The 19549-nt window shown below is 38.7% G+C and overlaps 1 pseudogene; it reads left to right on the top strand.

The window, feature by feature from the left end:
* The first annotated feature begins 1611 nt into the window (after positions 1–1611).
* Positions 1612–12689, top strand: LOC140604651 (glutathione S-transferase P pseudogene; annotated as a pseudogene).
* Positions 12690–19549: the final 6860 nt, after the last annotated feature.

The following is a 19549-nucleotide window of genomic DNA, read 5'->3' as shown; positions in this document are numbered from 1 at the left end:
CAGGTGATAAGACAGTGGAGCAACATTTAAAAAATATTTTAAAAAATTTAAAAGACTGCTTAGAATTCTATACCTGGCAAAACTAACTTTGAAAGCTGAAAGGGTGATAAAGATTTTTTTTTCAGATACACAAAAGCTGAAGGGATGCAACCAGTAGACTCACACTACAAGAAATAGTAAGGGCAGTCCTACAAAGAGAAGGAAAATGGTAACAGATGGAAAGGTGGATCTAAGCAAAGAAAGGAAGAGCATCAGAGATGGAAACTACATGGATAAAAATATAAGATTTTTTAAAGTATTTAAATCTTATTAAAAGGTAATTGTTTAAACAAAAGTAATAACTATGTAATATAGGACTACAACATATGTAAAACTGAACCATGTGATATCAATAGCAAAAAGATTAGGAGGGGAAAAATGGAGGTATGTCATTTTTAGATTCTTATATGTACATACAGTGGTATAATTTCACTAGAAGACAGACTGTGGTTAGTTGTCTAAAGCAACCACAAAAATAACAAAACAAAGTTATAGCTAATAAAGTAACAAAGCAGATCAAATGAAATCATAAAAAATACTCAAACCAAGAGAAGGTAGAAGAAGGAGAGAGAGAGAAAACTGATGGGATAAATTGAAAACAAATAGAAAAATGTTAAATATGACCCTAACCACATCAGTAATCACATTAAATGTTAATGATCTAAATTTAATGTAGAGATTTTGAATGGATAAAGTAGAATTTGCTTTTGGGCATGCTTATTTTGACCTAATTATATGCTACCTACAAGAATCACACTTCAGAGGCACCTGGGTGGAGCAGTGGATTAAGCAACTGACTCTTGGTTTCAGCTCAGGTGGCGATCTCGGGGTCATAAGATTGGGCCCCACATTGGGCTCTGCACTCAGTGTGGAGTCTGCTTGAGATTCTCTCTCCCTCTCCCTCCGCACCTCCCATTCATGCTTTCTCCCTCTCTCTCGCTCTCTCTCTCTCATAAGAAAGAAAGAATAACACTTCAAATGCAGATACAAATAGGTTAACAATAAAATAATGAAAAAGTATTTACCATGTTAATACTAATCAGAAGACAGAATAGCTTAAAAATTAAAAAAAAAGAATGGCTATATTAATATCAGATAAAGTAGATTTCAGAGACCATGGATAAAAACGTCATTCTATAATGATTTAGCAATATAAAGACATTCATCAAGACCTGAAAAGCTCTAAGTTTATAAGTAACTTAAACACTATCAATCAAATTAACCTCCTTTATAATCAGAATAGTTTGCCTGCATATGACACAATATACATTCTTCTAAAGTGTACATGGAACATATACCAAAATGGACAATATCCTGACCCATAAAATAACTCCAAATAAATTCGAAAGGATTCAATTCATACAATGTGTGTTCTCTGACAACCATAAAATTAAAGCAGAAATCAATGACAGAAAGATCACTGAAAAATCCTCAGATGTTTATAATCTAAATAACAAATGGTTAAAGAGTAAATCACAAGGAAATGAGAAAGTATTTTTAAAAATGAAAATAAAAAGGCATCATATAAAATGCACAGCATGACACTAGAATAGCACATAGGAAGAAGTTTCTTGAATTGAATGACTGTATTAGAAAGAAAGGTCTTAGTTATCAACCTCACTTTCCACTTTAAGTAACCAGAAAAAGAAGAGCAAGTTAAATCCAAAGTTGAATTAAAAAAAATTTTGGGACAAATCAATACAATAAAAAAACAACAACAGAGGAAGTCATTGGAAACAATACAACCGATATATTTTTAGCTAGAAGGATCAAGAAGAAAAAAGATGACACAAATTAATCAACATCAGGAACAGGGTAGTGGCATCACTACATTTTCTACTGATATTACAAGAATGATAAGGAATATCATGGACAACTTTATGCCAGTAAATCCAACACGTAAGATGAAATGCACAGTTTTTTTGAGAGACACAACAAATTACAAAAGCCCAATCAGGAAGAGATATGCTAATTGCTCTATTTGTACTAAAGAATTTAGCATGTGATTAAAATAATTTTATGAAAAAACTTCAAGTCCAGATGACTTCATCAGTGAATTGTAGCAGACATTTAAGAAGGAAATAATACTAATCTACACAAATGCTTTCAGGATGCTGGAAAAGTAAAATTACTTTTCAGCCAGCATTATTACTCTGATGCTGACACCAAAGATATTCTAGAAAAAAAAATACAGAATAAGATTATTAAGATATTTTAAACTATGATAATTTTAATAGAAATAGAAAAAAGTATTTGACAAAATCCCACATTCATTCATGATAAAAACTCTCAGCAAACTAGTCATAAAGGGGCCTTTACAAAATATCTATATTGGGACACCTGGGTGGCTCAGCAGTTGAGCATCTGCCTTCTGCTCAGGGTGTGATCCTGGAATGCCTGGATGGAGTCCTGCATCGGGCTGGGCTCCCTGTTTGGAGCCTGCTTCTCCCTCTGCCTGTGTCTGTCTCTCTCTCTCTCTCTCTCTCTCTCTCTGTGTCTCTCATGAATAAATAAATAAAATCTTTTTAAAAAACACCAAAAAACCCAAAAATATTTATATTAACATCATACTTAATAGTGAAAGACTAAATGCTTTTCCTCTAAGATCAAGAACAAGACAAGGATGTTTGCTTTCATCAATTTTTATTCAGCCTTGTGCTAAAAGTTATAGAAACAAAACTGTCTTTATTTGCAGGTGATACACTTACCTATCTGGTCTTCATTTTAACTAATCCAACTTGCCTTTGTAGTGCAAAGGCAGCCATATACAAAATATCACCAAAGAGTATTTACGTGCTCCAGAAAAACCATACCTAAAAATCAAGCCACATTTGGCCCCATGGGTCATTGTTTCTTAACCCTTGGTCTATGTAGAAAATCTCTTGGACTCTACAAAAATTTTCTAATACTAATGAGAGGTTACAGGACACAAGACCAATACACCAAAAAATTTTTGTTTTTATATAATAACTGGACAATCAGGATAATTGCATATATTATTATTCAATTATACATCTGAAATATGTATTGTACCCTACTAAAAATTGTGCATTATTAAGCAGTACATACAACGTAGATACAATTTACTGTTTCAATCATAGCTCAAAAAACATTTTTAGTTAAAAAAAATAGCAAAAATAATGTAACATAAATCCTCCCATCACTCCGCTTCAGTAATTTTCAGCATTCTTCTGTTCTCTTTCAAAGGCTTTTGCTGTCTAGGGGAACAGAGAAATGGGCTGTATCTAGAAGGGATTATGGGATAAAGAGAGGATTTTTGTTTTTTATTATGGTGGGATGTGCTACAGCATGTCTAGATGCAGATGAGAAGAGAGGGCACACGGAGGCATAAGGAAGTGGAACCGATTCCTGAGTGGGCAGGAAGGGCTGGGCTTGTGTCCTGTGCATAAGGGAGGCATGGGCCTCGGAGAAGCACACAGCTCCTCTGTGACAGACAAAGACGGATAGAACTTGCTTATTGTGCCACAGTGGCTCTTTGTTGGTGATAATGATAATATCAACAATTACAACAATGAGAACAGTTGGGAGACCTTTGTATTCATTAATAAAATGAGTCACACACAAATTCAGCAGTACTTGAATTTCTTTGATGAAGTTTTCAACCAGCATACTGATGAGTGCCTTATAGGTACAGATTTCTAGAGGTCTCCAACTGAGAAAGAATAATTCCCGCAACCCCAATGTTCCCTTGAAGCAATGTTCACTTAGTCTAAATTGGAGTAATCCATTGATAGGGGTGACGGAAAGTCTTCTGCCCGGGTATTCAGAGTAAAGTTATATTGCCACTCAAGGTTTGCAGTGTTAGTAGTATTTTTCATGAACAAAAACCTCTGTCCCCCACCCCGTGTTCCCTTGTCAATCCCATCACCATCAGTTTCATCACTTACTCATGCAGGAAAAAAATAGCTGTAGTTTCCATTTATTAAGTGGTAGCAGGTGCTGCTACCTCACCCCGTCTTCACAATAGCCCTGTGTAGTAGATAGTATAAGCTCCTGTTAGTCATTGTGGAAAATGAGGCTTATAGGGCTTAGGTCAGGGTCTCAAGTCACATTTCAAAAGTATCAGGGCCAGAATTAAAATCCAAGTCCACGTGACTCCAAAGTCTCTGCTCTGGATGAGAATTATATGTTATGCCACCTGCCTTTCTGAATGAAAAAGTTTCACTGGCGTAGATATATATGCATATTTCCCTCCAATTCTAATTTATTGTAAGGACCACATTTTGACATAATAGAGGAACTCAGAAGGATAAAAATAATTCACCGTTCCAACATCCTGTTGTAGCAACTGTTTCATTTTCCTCCATTTCCTTTTGATCTTTATCCATATGTACATGTTTTACATAGTTGTAGATAGAATTTTGTATTCTGCTGATATGGTTAGTATGATACCAGGCGTTTTCCTTGTTGCTATTTGGTCCTTAATGGATGCATAATACTCCGTTTTGCTAAACTGCCATGATTTAGTTAACCAATCCCCACAATGGACAAAGTTGTGTCCAGTTTTTTAGTTGTATAAATTATACTGCAGCAAACGATTTGGTTCCCATCCCACCCCCCATCATTCCTAACTTTTTTTTAAAGAATAAATTCCCAGGAGTGAGATTATAAAACAACAATTTGAACATGTTTATGGCTTTGATACTTTAAAAGAGAATCAAATTAGGAAAGTTTGTACCTTGATGATAGAAAACAGATATCCTAAACAGATTAACTACATGAATTATTGTTTAGGGGGACCAAATTGACAAGTGGGGAATGATTGCTCATGGGTACAGGGTTACTTTTTGGGGTGATGAAATGTTCTGGAATTAGATGGTGGTGATGGTTGCACAGCTTTGTGACTATACTAAAAACACGGAATTGTAAATATACTTGAAAAAGGTGAATTGCATGTTATGTGAATTATATATCAATAAAGTCGTTATAAAGAATTAAAAACAGGGCGCCTGGGTGGCTCAGTTGGTTAAGCGTCTGTCTTCTGCTCAGGTCATGATCTTGGGGTCCTGATATCGAGTCTCATGTTGGGCTCCACGCTCAGCGGGGAGTCTGCTTCTTTCTCTCCCTCTCCCCCTCTCCACCCCACTTGTGCTCTTGCTCTCTCTCAAATAAAAAAAAAAAAATCTTAAAAAAAAATAAAGTGCCAAGAGAAAAAATATTAAAAAATAATTAAAAACAAAGTGTCTGATATTCCAAGTAAGGGTTTCAACGGTTGCTATCACTATTTGATGTTTGTTTTTATATTTGGAAGCAGTGCATCTCAAGAGCATCAGACTTCCGGGGTGACTCATGGCATCACCACTTAGCTGCCATGTGACCCCTGGCCAGTGCTGTATGAGTTGGGTCTTCCAGAAGACCATGCCGAGATGGAGTTTGGGGTACAGGGTATTTATTGAAGATCAGCACTTACCAAAGCAGGGCAGAAGCAGGGCTGGGTGGAAGGGGTAGGAATGACATGCAGGTCTGACAGCCTCAGTGAACTCTGCAGGAAGCTCTGGACTGTCAGTGTCCTCCACTGAGCTGAAATGGCCAGGCCTGTACACACCGATCTTGTATGGAACCTGATGCACGTCACCAGGAACAGCAGGATCTCAGGCCAGGTATGCTCTGCATCTCTGACCAGCCCTAAGCGAACACACAGCAGGAGGCTACCCAGGTAAGCCACAGGACCAGGCATCTGGGAGGCCTATATCCATCCACAACACATGGCTCTGACCTCTTGCCTCAATTTCCTTACCTGTAAAATTGAGACAATAATGGTACTTACCTCTTAGGATTGTTAGAGAATTAAATGAGAAAATACACATGAAACACTTAGAACAGAGCTTGTCATATGTTAACTGTTCAGAAAATTCTAGATGTCACTATTTTATTATTACTCTATTGAATAATAAAGTCAGTTTTGCCCAAACTAGCTGAAGAATTGTGATGCAGCATATATACTGAGAAGGCTCTGAAGACTTCGTTAAAAATTTATTTGAGAGAGAGAGTGTGTGTGTGTGCATGAGCAGAGGGGAGGGGCAGAGGGAGAGAGAGAGGGAGAGGGAGAAGCAGACTCCCCACTGAGCAGGGGGCCAGACAACCAGGGGCTTGATCCTAGGACCCTGGAATCATGACCTGAGCTGAAGGTAGATTCTTAAACAACTGAGCCACCCAGGTGCTCCTGAAGACTTCTTCTTCTTCTTCTTTTTTTTTTTTTTTTTATAGACTCCACTTTTTAGAGCATTTTCACGTTGACAGCAAAATGGAGCAGAAGGTACAGCATTCTCATAGACCTCTGCCCCTCCCCGCTAGGCGGCCTCCCCCACTGTTCTCAAGACTTTTAAGAAAAGGAACATTATCTTTCTGTGGTGGCTTGTTCATATTTTGAGTCCAGAATGAGCAGGGCCTGCAAGGAATGAGCGGAATGAGGTTGTGAAAGCTTCCCTCCCCCAAATCTTTCTGTCTACTCCTGATTGACGTTTCTATCCCATTCGATCATTCTTTGTCATTAATACCTCCATTTCGTGAGCACTGGAAGATGCTTAGTAGATCCTTCCTGCTATGGCAACCAGCTGGGAGCAGAATCTCTTGTCAAGGAAATGACTTCTGATAAATAGATTAGGGTTATCGTTGTAGAATGGTCAGAGCTCCCCAGTGCAGGAACCTCAGGGCAGCGGGCCCAGTTGTTGGCCACAGCAGATCCTGTGCACTTGGGAGGAGGGCAGGATGAGCCCACGGGTGCCCTGCTTGCAGGGTTGCAAGAGAGGATCGGCAGAGAGGCAGATGCTCAGGAAGGGAGGTGGAAAGTGAAAACGAGCCTTTGCTTAGTCACAACTTGACCCTGGGTATGGTTCTCTTAGAGAGGAAAGACAGCCTAGACTTTTTACTTTCTGATTTTTGGGCCAATTTCAGTTTTATCCACATAGGATGGGAGAAATTTTCTAAGTGTTAAAACAGCTTTGCTTTTTCCTCTTCTTCTTCATCACAGAGTGAAATGGACTTTTTTGGGGGGAGGAATACATTCTGTGAATTTTAACACACAGAAATTTAGGTAACCACCATCGCAATCAGGATACTGATTGTACTACCCCACAAACTTTCCTTTGCTATATCTTTGTAGTCACATTAGTCTCTGGCAGCCACTGATTGGTGCTCTATTACTATCATTTGAGACAGTTCTGCCTTTTTTTTTTTTTTTGAAGATTTTATTTATTTATTCATTATAGACACACACAGCAGAGAGAGAGGCAGAGACACAGACAGAGGGAGAAGCAGGCTCCATGCAGGGAGCAACCCAGGGAGTCGGTCTTGGGACTCCTGCATCATGCCCTGGACCGAAGGCAGGCAGTAAACCGCTGAGCCACCCAGGGATCCCCAATTCTGCCTTTTAATAATCTAGTGTGTTATCCTCATGGAGTTTGCGAAGATTGTGGGCTTTTGATTAGGAGAGAAACACTACCTCCTCCATCTTATTCATCTTTGTATCTCCAGTGCTTTGTGATTTGGGGGGGGTTAACTTAATGAGGCATGGAAAGAAAAGGTAACATACTTACAGTCTCCTCTCATCTTCTTCATCTTGGTAACTGAGTCCCACCTGACAATTAGAGTAAAATTAAGAGGAGGGGAGGGTCCAGACTAAATGATATAATAAACATAAAATACTCAGAACAGTGCTTGACCTATGAGAAATGTCCCCTCCAAAATGCTAGCTGTTACTATTCTATTCCTCTACTAACAGTCCATGTTGCGAAGACTACACAAAAAACTGATGCAGCGTGTAAACTGAGAAAGCTCTGAAGACTTAAAAATAGACTTTATTTTATTTTATGTTAAGATTTTATTTATTTATTCATGAGAGATACAGAGCGAGAAAGAGAGGCAGAGACACAGGCAGAGGGAGAAGCAGACTCCACACTGGGAGCCCAACGTGGGACTCGATCCCAGGTCTCCAGGATCAGGCCCTGGACTGAAGGCAGCGCTAAACCACTGAGCCACCCGGGCTGCCCTAGACTTTATTTTTTAGAGCTGTTTCAGGTTCATAGCCAAATTGATTTATAGTGGAGAGGGCAGAAAGTTACTTGGGGAAAGAATGGATTTGGCAGAGGAAATGGGAGAGGCAAAAAGGAAAAATAAAAGCCAGCGCAGGCTGTGTTTGAGCAGAGAGGTTTGTTTGGTTTTCTTTTGAGGTGGGGAGAGGCTGAAACATCGGCAAAGATGGGAGGTAGTTGCATGCTTTGATCAGTAGGGCTTTGGGCAGACTCATGCTAGATGAGAAGCATATTACAGACATTCTATTGTGTGTTATGGATGAAATCTTCTATGGCCTTTTCAAAAGATGATATAAAGATTCGAGTTGCTTTTAAATTATTTGTGGATAGAATTTATCTTCTATTATTGAGGCAGGCCATGAAGCAACACAACAGTCTTTATTATTATGTTATAATAATTATAATTATTGTGATATATATATATACATTATATTTTTAAAAATGTAATATATAGACACAGGCTTAATATATGTATACATGCACCGTTCAAGTTGCCTTATCAACACTAACTCATCTAATCCTCATCACAACCCAAAGAGATAGATATTATTATTATTATTCCATTTTACAGAGGAGGAGACGCAGATTTAGAAAGATTGAGTAACACACTTAGAGCTGTTAAGTGGATTTGAATATAGGCCTTTTAAAAAAATATTTACTTTAGACAGAGTGAGTGAGTGGGGGGAGAGAGAAGTAGACAAGCAGACTCTCTGCTGATCAGGGAGACGGGATGCAGGGCTTTATCCCAGGGCCCTGAGATCAAGACCTGAGCCGAAATAAAGAATCGGACACTTAACCGACTGAGCCATCCAGGCGCCCCTTGAATACAGGCTTTTTAAAGGCAGAAGCTATTCTTCTAACCATGATGCTATATTGCTGCTGCTCTGAGCCTCAAGTTTCTCATCTGTAAGATAGAGAATCATTCCTGACTCATAAAAGCATTCTGAGGATTAAATGAAATCATTATAAGCTACCTAAAGGGATTTATTTTTATTCTTTGATCCCAATTATCTGCTACCCTGCCTCGCACATAGGAGAGATTCAATAAAAGCTCTGCTATTTTATGACTAAGCATATTCCATGCTGACTCTAGGTTTTATGCAAGACAATTTTGAGTTAATAATCACTGTGCTTGCACTGGAGATACAAATATGAACAAAACAATCCTTGCCCTCAGGAGCTCATAATCCTGTGGGTTAAAAGCATACAAAGGCATCATCTCGATCGACACAGAGCGCAAGTGCAGATGTGCGGTCTGCCTGAAAGCTGTTTGAAAGGATGATTTGGAGTTGAGAGGACAGGTGAGAAGAAAAGGAGAGGCACAGGAAGGCAAGACACAATTTGGAGAGTGGAAAACCACTGGTATTTGGTGTTTGTTACTGAGGCATAAAATGCTGGGCAAGAAGTGGCAAGAAATGAAGTTGGAGAGATAAACACCTTGTGTTGCCACGTGGAAAAACCTGAACTTCACCTTGTTAGCCACTGTTTCCAAAACATCTTTTTTTTCCCCACACTTTTCAAACTTTTTGCCTTATCCATGTTGTCTCTGTAATATTATATGTTTGAAATTAAAAGCAGCTCACTTTTTACTTAATTTTGCTGAGCATAATGTCCCTGAAATCTCAGTTTTGTTGTGCTACTTTTCTTTTTCTAATGTACTTTACAGTAAGCACATTACAGTTAAAAATTTAGAAAACATTTATCCACGGATGACTTAAAGTCATCTCAGATACTACCAAGGGTATGTGTATTACACTTGTTCAAGTATGCAGTGGGGAGTTCTTGAGATTTTTTTTTTTAGTAGAGGAATGAGATAGTTAGATTTACTTTCTTTACAAAAAGCAGAAACTTAAAATGTTTACTCAGAAGAAAGATGAACAAATAGGTACTTCTCATTATAAAATGTCTTCTTTAAGATTTAGGGTTTAGATTTCCCTCTTTATACTCTGACTCCCAGGCAAAAACTAGTTGGTCAAGTTAACCCCCAATACTTCTTTTAGGAAGGTTTAAGTCGAGTATTTGTTTATTTTTATAAGCAAATACAAAATATTGTGGAAAACCATTTTATTAGTCTGTATAATTTTGTGATCATGTCTCTTATTTTAAGAGTTTTCTTTTTCCCTTCATATTCTAATTCAATCTTGTTTTATCATCATGCTTCCATAGTAAAATCTACAAAGTATATTTGAAGAATCTAATTTCTAAAAAAAAAAATCTAATTTCTACCCTTTAACTCTAAGTAGTTCCCTCAATTCACGCTATAGTGAGCCATTTTGTTTATTAATTTATTAATCTTGTGGCTTATCCTTCCATTTAAAAAATTATAAGTTGTATGGTACCTTGCTTTTATCACACTTTTTTTCCTGGGGATCACTACATGGCAATATAGAGAGATATTCTCATGCAGAGGGTAGTTTTGAGAAGAAGGGCATGGAATGCAGAAATTCATACAAGGTAAATTTTCTTATCATATATACTATAAATCAATAACAGAAAAATATCTAGAAAAACTTCAAATATTTGAATATTAATCAACAACCATCTAAATAACTTATGATGAAGAATAAATCACAAAGAACATGAGGACATAGTATAATTTAATCAATTAAAATTATAACAATTATAATATAAATAGTCGATATGATCTATATATCTATAGATAAAATTTCTAGGCTGTAGCTAAAACAGAGCTTACAGGGAAATCTATGGCATTAAAAGCTTATATTGGAAAGAAAATTATCAAATTATTAACCTAAGCTTGCACCTTAAGATAAAACCTATAAAGCAAGAATAAACTAAATCCAAAGCAAGCAGAGGAAAAGAAATAATAAAAATAAAAGCAGAAATCAATGTACTAGAAAACAGAGGAACAAATAGAGAAAATAAATAAGACAAAAAACTGTTCCTTTGAAAAGACCAATAAAATTGATAAGTCTCTAGCCAGACTGATAAAGAAGAACAACAAACATACAGATGAGCAATATTAGGAATCTTGAAAGAGGGGCATCACTACAAATCCTACAGATATGATAAGGATTTAGAAAAAGTATTGTGGTCAGCTTTATGCCAATAACTTTGATATGTATAATGAACACATTTATAAAAAAAAAATATTAAAGTTCACTCAAGAAGAAACAGATAGCCTGAACAGCCTTCTATCAAAGAAATTGGATTTTTAGTTAAAACCTTTCCACAATAAAATTCCACACCAGACAATTTCAGTGATGAATTTTACCAAATATTTAAGAAAGGAATAGTATCAAGTCTACACAAATTCTTCCAGAAAATGGGCCAACATTGCACTCATGTCAAAATAAGAAAAAGACATATATAAAAAAAAACCCTAGAAACTAATATTTTTCATCAACACAGATGCAAAGATCCTTAACAAAATACTAGGAAATATAATTCAGCAATATGTAAAAGGAACAATATATCATGACTAAGTAGGGTTTATCCAAGGAATGCAAGGCTTTTTTAGAAAGTTCATTTATTTTTTTTTTAGTAATCTGTACACCCAACATGGGGCTCAAATCCAAAACCTCCAAGATCAAGAGTCATGCTCTTCTGATAGAGCTAGCCAGGTACCCCTGCAAGGCTCTTTAGATGGTTGAAAAATCAATCCATATAAATCAATGTGCCAAGAGATGGTAAAAGATAAGCCATGTGATCATATGAATAGATGCAGAAAAAACATTCGACAACATTTAGCATCAATTCATAATAAAATAAAAAATAGGAGCTCTGCTGCTGCCGCTGCCACTGCCACTGCTTCCGCCACCACCACCTGCGCTGCAACCATGCCACCCTACACCATCATCTACTTCCCTGTTCAACGGTGCTGCAAGGCCAAGCGCATGCTGCTGGCTGACCAGGGCCAGAGCTGGAAGGAGAAGGTGGTGACCATGGAAACCTGGATGAAGGGCTCACTCAAGGCCTCCTGTCTGTATGAGCAGCTCCCCAAGTTCCAGGACTGAGACCTCACGCTGTACCAGTCCAATGCCATCCTGCAACACCTGGGCGGCTCCCTTGGGCTCTACGGGAAGGACCAGCAGGAGTCGGCCTTCTAGTGAACGATTGTGTGGAGGATCTCTGCTGCAAATATGCCCTCCTCATCTACACTAACTACGAGGCAGGAAAGGAGAAGTATGTGAAGGCACTACCAGGTTACCTGAAGTCTTTTGAAACACTGTTGTCCCAGAATGAGGGGGGCCAGGCCTTCATCGTGGGCAACCAGATCTCCTTCACGGACTACAACCTGCTGACTTGCTGCTGATTCACCAGGTCCTGGCCCCCAGCTGCCTGGACTCCTTCCCTCTGCTCTCGGCCTATGTGGCACGCCTCAGCGCCAGACTCAAGCTCAAGGCATTCCTGGCATCCCCCAAGCACGTGAACCGCTCCATCAATGGCAACGGGAAGCAGTGAGAGTTTGTGGAACCCTGGGCGGGAAGCTGGGGGGCTGCCTGACTTCCTTTCTCCCTGACCAATAAAATTTTCAAGTGAGAAAAAATAAATAAATAAAATTAAAAATATTCTCAAGAAACAAGGAATAGATTATAACCTCCTTCATCTGATAAGGGGCACCTAAAGGTAACATTATCCTTAAGGGTCAAAGTCTCAGTGATTTACTCCCCCAAGTGAAGACAAACAATGATGTCAGTTCTCATTACTTCTGCTCAATATTTTTAGAGTGGGCTAAGTAAAGAAAATGATAATAAGTGCATACCAGTTTGAAAGGGAGAAGACATTATGTCTTTGTTCACATGTTATAGGATCGTTTGCATAGAAAATCCCAAATAATCTACAAAAACTTCTAGAATAAGTAAATTATCAGGGTCACAGACTGCAAGGTTATAAACAACTGGATATGTAAATAGAAAAATCATTTCCCATACTTTTAAATAAATGAAATATTCGGGAATAAATTTAACAAAAAAGTAAGACATACACAGAACACTACAAAATGTTGTTGAGATTAAAGAAGGCTTAAATAATGTTAGTGGGTTAGAAAACTCAGTATTGCTAAGATGCCAATTCTGTCCAAATTGATCAATAGATCCAACACAATCCCAATAAAAATCCCAGCAAGCTTTTTGTCAAAATCAATAAGCTGATTTTATATCAGATGCAAAATACCTAGAGTAGCCAAAATGATTTAGAAAAGGAGGAATAGAGGACTTACACTACCTAATCGAGATGTATTATAAGTTACAGTATATAAGACAATGTGGTACTGGCATAACGATAAGATATAGATCAATGGAACAGAGTAAAGAGACCTGAAATAGACCCATATATATATGGTTGATTGATTTCAATAAGAATACTAACATAATTTAGTGGGGGAAGGGTAGTCTTTGCAAAGATGGTGTTCAAACTATTGAACATCCATAGGCAAATAAATAAAGCTTGCCCCTTACCTTGTATCTTACGCAAGTTAACTCAAAATAGATCAGAGATCTAAATATAAGAACTAAAACTATAAAACATCCAGAAGAAAACGTAGGAGAATTTTTTTTTTTGTGATCCTGGCTTAGGCAAAAATTTCCTAGTAAGAAGGAAAAAGCAAGAATCATAAAAGAAAATAAATCAATAAATTGTACTAATCAGAATTGAGAACTAATCTGAATTAAGTGTTTTTGAAAGACAACAAATAAATAAATAAATAAAATTTTAAAAAATAAATAAATAAAGATACTTTACTAAAGAAGACAAATGGATAGCATATAAATACATTAAATAGATTCTCAACATCACTAGTCATTAGGGAAATGCAAATAGAAACCATAATGAGATACCACTATATACATACTAGCATGGCTAAAATTTGGAAGACTGACAATACTAAGTTCTAATAAGAATGCAGGGCATGCAAGATTATATAGCTTCTTCGGAGAACAGTTTTGAGAGATTCTCTTTCTTTTTTGTATATTTTTTTTTATTGAAGTTTGATTTGCCAACATAAAGTATAACACCCAGTGCTCATCCCATCAAGTGCCCCCCTCAGTGCCCATCACCCAGTCACCCTGTCCCTCTGTCCGCCCCCCCCACCTCCTCTTCCACTACCCCTTGTTCATTTCCCAGAGTTAGGAGTCTAGTTTGAGAGATTTTTATAAAGTCAAACACACACATACATTTTCTATATGACCCACAAGCCCATTCCTATTAATTTAACCAAGAGAAAGGAAGACATGTATTCATACAAACACTTACCTGTAAATATTTCTAGAAGATTTATTCATAGTAGCCTCAAACTGGAAACAATTCAAATGTTCTTTATCTGGGAAATGGATAAGCCAACAGTGGTGTACCTATGCAAAGGAATATACTCAGCCATAAAAAAGATCAATCTATTCATACCCACAGCAACATGGATGAAATAAAAAGCTTTATGTTAAGTGAAGGTAGCCAGATGCCCAAGGTTATACATTATATTATTCCATTTATGTTACATTCTTTAAAAGGCAAAAAGATAGAGGGAGAAATCAGATTAATAATCGTCAAGGTCCAGGGATCCCTGGGTGGCGCAGTGGTTTAGCGCCTGCCTTTGGCCCAGGGCGCGATCCTGGAGACCCGGGATCGAGTCCCACGTCAGGCTCCCGGTGCATGGAGCCTGCTTCTCCCTCTGCCTGTGTCTCTGCCTCTCTCTCTCTCTCTCTCTCTCTGTGACTATCATAAATAAATAAAAAAAAAAAAAAAAAAAAAAAAAAAAAAAAAAAAAATAATCGTCAAGGTCCAGAACCAAGGAAAAGGCTTGACTGGTAAAAGGTCCAGAAGAACTTTTTGGGGTGCTGGAATCAGCCATAAAATTTGTCAAGACTCACGAAACTGTACTGCAAAGGGTGAATTTTATTTTTATATGTTATACCTTTATACCTTTGACTTTAAAATAAATGTAAAAAAAGAAAAAAGCTAACAGGGGGAAGAAAAGAACAAAGGCAGAGAGACATTAAGAGGACAGAAGAAGGGATGAAGCTTAAACCAGGGCAGAGACTGTTAAGCTAAAGGCATAGGGTTATAACCCTTCCCCCCCCCCCCCCCCCCCCCCCCCCGTCTTTGGAATTGGAGACACCTGAGCTTGAATAATGGCTTTGCCATTTATTAGTGTGCGAACTTAGGCAAGTTAGTTAACTTCTGTAGTCCTGTTCATTCATCTGTAAAATGAGGGTGATAATAGTACCCATCAGTGAATGCTTAGGACGATGTCTACAGAAGAAATCACGTATTTTTCGAGTAGAGCTTAAAACGTCAAAGTGTTGTGATATGATCTTGTGATAGGATCTTGGAAATGAGGGGGTAGAGGGAGATAAGGCCGATGCATGGGTTTGGACTCAGGTGATTGACTGCCACCAGCTGACATACAGATCTGGAGGGCAGACAATGAGTCCAAGTTTAAACGAGATTGCAGAGCCGCTCTGACAGTCCTCTCGGTGAGCCTTCTGCTAAGAGCTGCATATAGGCATCCAGACCGCAGTATAAAGTGAAAGGCTGTAGTCGGTGATCTAACTTTCGGAGCAAAGAGATTAAAAAAAAAATCACAACATAGAAAATGCATTTTTAATTTGGGTTCGTGTTGAACATGTATCTAGGGGTTCATTTTATTGGGTGAATACCCACGCCAACTATTGTTATCATAACTCCTTGTGTCTTTGTGCTGAAACACAGTAGGCACTCAACAAATGTTTGTTGAATGAATCTGTTGATTACTCTGACTACATATAGGCAGCTAAGACCTCTTTAAATTCATGGTGTCACATGGAAGGATGGCAGGAGATGGTGCTTGCTTGCTACTTGGAGACTTTGCATTGAACTGATGGTTTCCTTTTATCATTTCTTCCCCAAATTATCTCTTAAATGCAGCTGCAGTTCTGTTTTATGCACTCATTGCATTTTTTATTGCACTGGCAGTTGGAACCTTGCAGGAAAGACCAGAATCTTCTCTGAATTTTTTTTTTTTAAATGTTCCTTTTGTGACTTTGGCAACAGGTCCTGGAAGTGTCACAGGGAGAATAAGTTTGAGGATCACTACTTTATGGCCGAAAACTATTTTAGTTCATTGTTACCAGCTCAGTCTGCCTTGGGCACCAAAGTATTATGTTCCTAATCCTGCAGGAGCCTGCAAATTCAATTAAAATCTGGTGTGACTTCCTGAAAATCACCAGTTAGGATGACTGCATTCCCTTAATTGGGCAGGATAGCGCATGTCCTAAAACTTGCTGCTGTATCTTATTAGTAGGTATTTCTTACCACCCACAGTCCAAGAAAAAAGTCCTTGTTCTGTGGTCATCGTTTCTTCTGTGGACCTTTCGCTCACACTGTGTGTTTTCTCGGTGTCTTGTGCATGGAGCAGGTTGCCTTTGAATGTCATGGTTATTGAGCAAATTTGAAAATAAGTGGGTTTGTAGGAGTCAGAGTGAGAAGTTAACGGACTGTAGGAGGCATGAGTCATAGCTGCTCTGAGCTTCAGAAACAGCTCAGCTTGGCCAGCTGTGGGCATTTGCTTCACCGTTTTAGCAAGTGAATCTATCCGTACTCCCCCAAAAGGGGTAGGACACGAATGAGTTGGGAAGTCCTGAGTAGGAAAGTCCACATTTAAAAATTGTCCCTTAGTATCTCAGTTTCACTCAAGGATAGTCTTTGAGGACTGGTCATCACCCTGAGCTCACCAAAGTGGAGACAGGTGGAGGCAGTAATACAAAAAGTCTCACTTTTTCTGGTTAGGGATGCACCAAAGGATCTGCTGATACTGCATATTCAAAACTAGGACATCCTTAATGCTCCATCCTTTTTCTCAATTCCGACATCAAAAAATGCACATGTACGTTTCTGCACCGCACCCGCCAATGTGTTGGAAGGAAAAAGTTTGTAATAAAAAGAAGCTGAAAAAAGAGGCATAGCAACGTGGCTAGGTTCCATTTGTACCACAGTGATCGCACTAGAAAGAAGCTCAGACATGCCAGGATGCAGAGAGAAGAAAAGGCAAGCAGCTTCAGATTGGATCAACCACTCAGCATAACAAGGACATCTTTAAGAGGGAGTTGTCCCAAGAGACTCCTGGATCTCATGGCTCCCTGAAGAATGGCGTGACCGTGATCTTGGTGAGGCTATGAAGTTAGGTAAAGAGCAGGGGAGTAGATGGAGGAATGTTCCTTTTTCCCTTGCTCCATTGCCTTCCCTCTTTTCTGTGTCCTCTGTGTACCTTATAAAGATCCCAAATCGTCACCCCATTATGGTTGAAGGACTCTACTGTAAAAGGCCCTTTAGCTCTTGGGCAAATGCAATAAGTTAAAGACACTCTACATATGCTTTTGAGTCACAGTTCTGAGTTAAGCTATTTGCTCTTGGGATCCCAGTGTCCAACTCTGGGAAACTCTGAAGGCTCTCACACCACTGTGTCAAAAAGCTGCTTGGCACTAAAGGAACATAGGTAAATACTAGCTAGCACTCATATGAGAAAACCCATATGAGAAAAGGTTGGCTTTATCAAGCCCACATCTGGTTTCCTGTGAACATTACAATATTACAAATCCCAAGGTCTCTTGTTCTGAATGAGAGCCTCAGGTTTGGGACAAGGAGAGAAGTCAGCTGTAGCATCTCTGTGCACCAAATCCTCTGGGGGAACCTTACATCCTAGTTCCCAAAGGTCACCTCAGTCAAGGACATCTTGGTTTGGTGAAAAGCAAATATTTTTCTAAAGGTTGCCACTTGCCACCTGGGTCCCATCTGGGAGGAGAAAAATTAAATTGATACCTATGACAACCCAGTGGCAAAAACAAGACCTTGACATTTTGTTTCTATTCTATTTTTATGACAGAAACAAAAGCAAGAAAGCGGGTTTCAATAGATAATAGAAGACTATGACAGTCATACCCGTTAGGTCTTTTTCTAATTCTAGAATCTATAACCATTACTCAAATATTCCTCCAGAACACAACTAAACACCATTATTTTAAACTTAATGTCATTGATATTTGGTGCAAGTATTTGGAATGTAACCAACTCTAGTGTGGCCAATCCTAAACATTTTTATTTTTAATATTTCTTGTATTTATTTGGCACATGGAGAGAGAGAGAGTACAAGCAGGGGGAGGGGAAGAGGGAAAGGGAGAAACAGACTCCCCATGGAACAGGGAGCCCAACGTGGGGCTCCATCCCAGGATTATTAGTTTAGCAATAATGCGGGGTCTAATGGCAGCTGGAATAAAAATGCATGGATAGAAAAAGACACAGGATATGAGGTATATCTGCTGGGACCTCTCTCATCCCATGGGTTCCACTAATCTAGCTTGCCAAGTCAGGTTGGGTTCAACTAATCTGGCTTGCCAGGAGGATACACCCTTCCCCCATCTGTGGGTGCCCCTCCCAGAATGGTGTTACAACCTTACAATCATATATTTTTAGAATTTGAAGGAAAAACTTGAACTCAGATGGAAGAAATTTTATAAAGGAAATCCTCCCTAAAGTTATGGTGTTCACTAATTACCTCATTCAACCAACAACTTATTGTCTATCCGCGATGCATACTACTTGTTAGTCAGGCATTTACTTCCAGATGTTGACCATTCGATAACAGCACAGAAAAATCCACAAACTTTTCCCTCTCGTTTCGCCTGGAGGGAATGAGGGCTTTGTACTCTCCCGGCATGCAGGTGTTTCCTTATTCAGAAGGAAGGCTGAAGGCTGCTCCAAACAGAGAGCTTTGTCATCTCAAGAACAGCTTCTTTTAGAGCAACTCTACTAACTCGTTGTCCCTTTTTTCTCACATTCAAAACTGACTCTATAGGTCTGGGGCTTAATTGGAGAAACATTTAAATTCCACTGATAGGTGGCCCTTCACTGGTTCTTGGAAGTGGAAAATATTTTGCTTTGGTTTTGAAGTAGCTCCAGGGACAATGTACAACATTCAACCTCTTGCAGCGAGTGGTCAAGCAGCTGCAGGTTATTACAGGAGCTGGAGAATATTCTGTATTTAAAATGAACTCTCTACACCTTACAGCAGCTGCAAAAGCATCTATGCAGGAGGAGAAAATGGCTCCCATGAACAAGGGCCTTGGAAATGCTACACACCAGGACAAAGCCCTCCTGCTGTCAGGCAGGGTGAAATGTGCCTGCATCCCGCAATCATTCCATGTGAAATCTCTAATTAAATTTACTTATTTGGGTCTCCAAATTTTCTTCTCCAAGCAAGCACAAGGGGTTTGCTTGCCATCCGCCTACTCTTGCTTTTGAAAAAGCCGGTCACGTGATGAACCATAACTATTAATGAAGATACTCATTAGACAAAGTAATATATATTTAGAATATTCATCCCTGCTGAACTTTCCTGCATTAGCATCAAAATGGTTGGAAAGATAAAAAGCCATAAGAATTCCAGATAGGGCTTTAATTCTAAAGCATAGAAAACCCACTTAATTATATTTCCAGGCCACTCGAGGGCATATTTCTCTTGCCCTGCAAAA

Source organism: Canis lupus, chromosome 15, assembly GCF_048164855.1.
Source record: "Canis lupus baileyi chromosome 15, mCanLup2.hap1, whole genome shotgun sequence".
NCBI lineage: Eukaryota > Metazoa > Chordata > Mammalia > Carnivora > Canidae > Canis > Canis lupus.
This window is presented reverse-complemented; position numbering and strand designations above follow the sequence as displayed.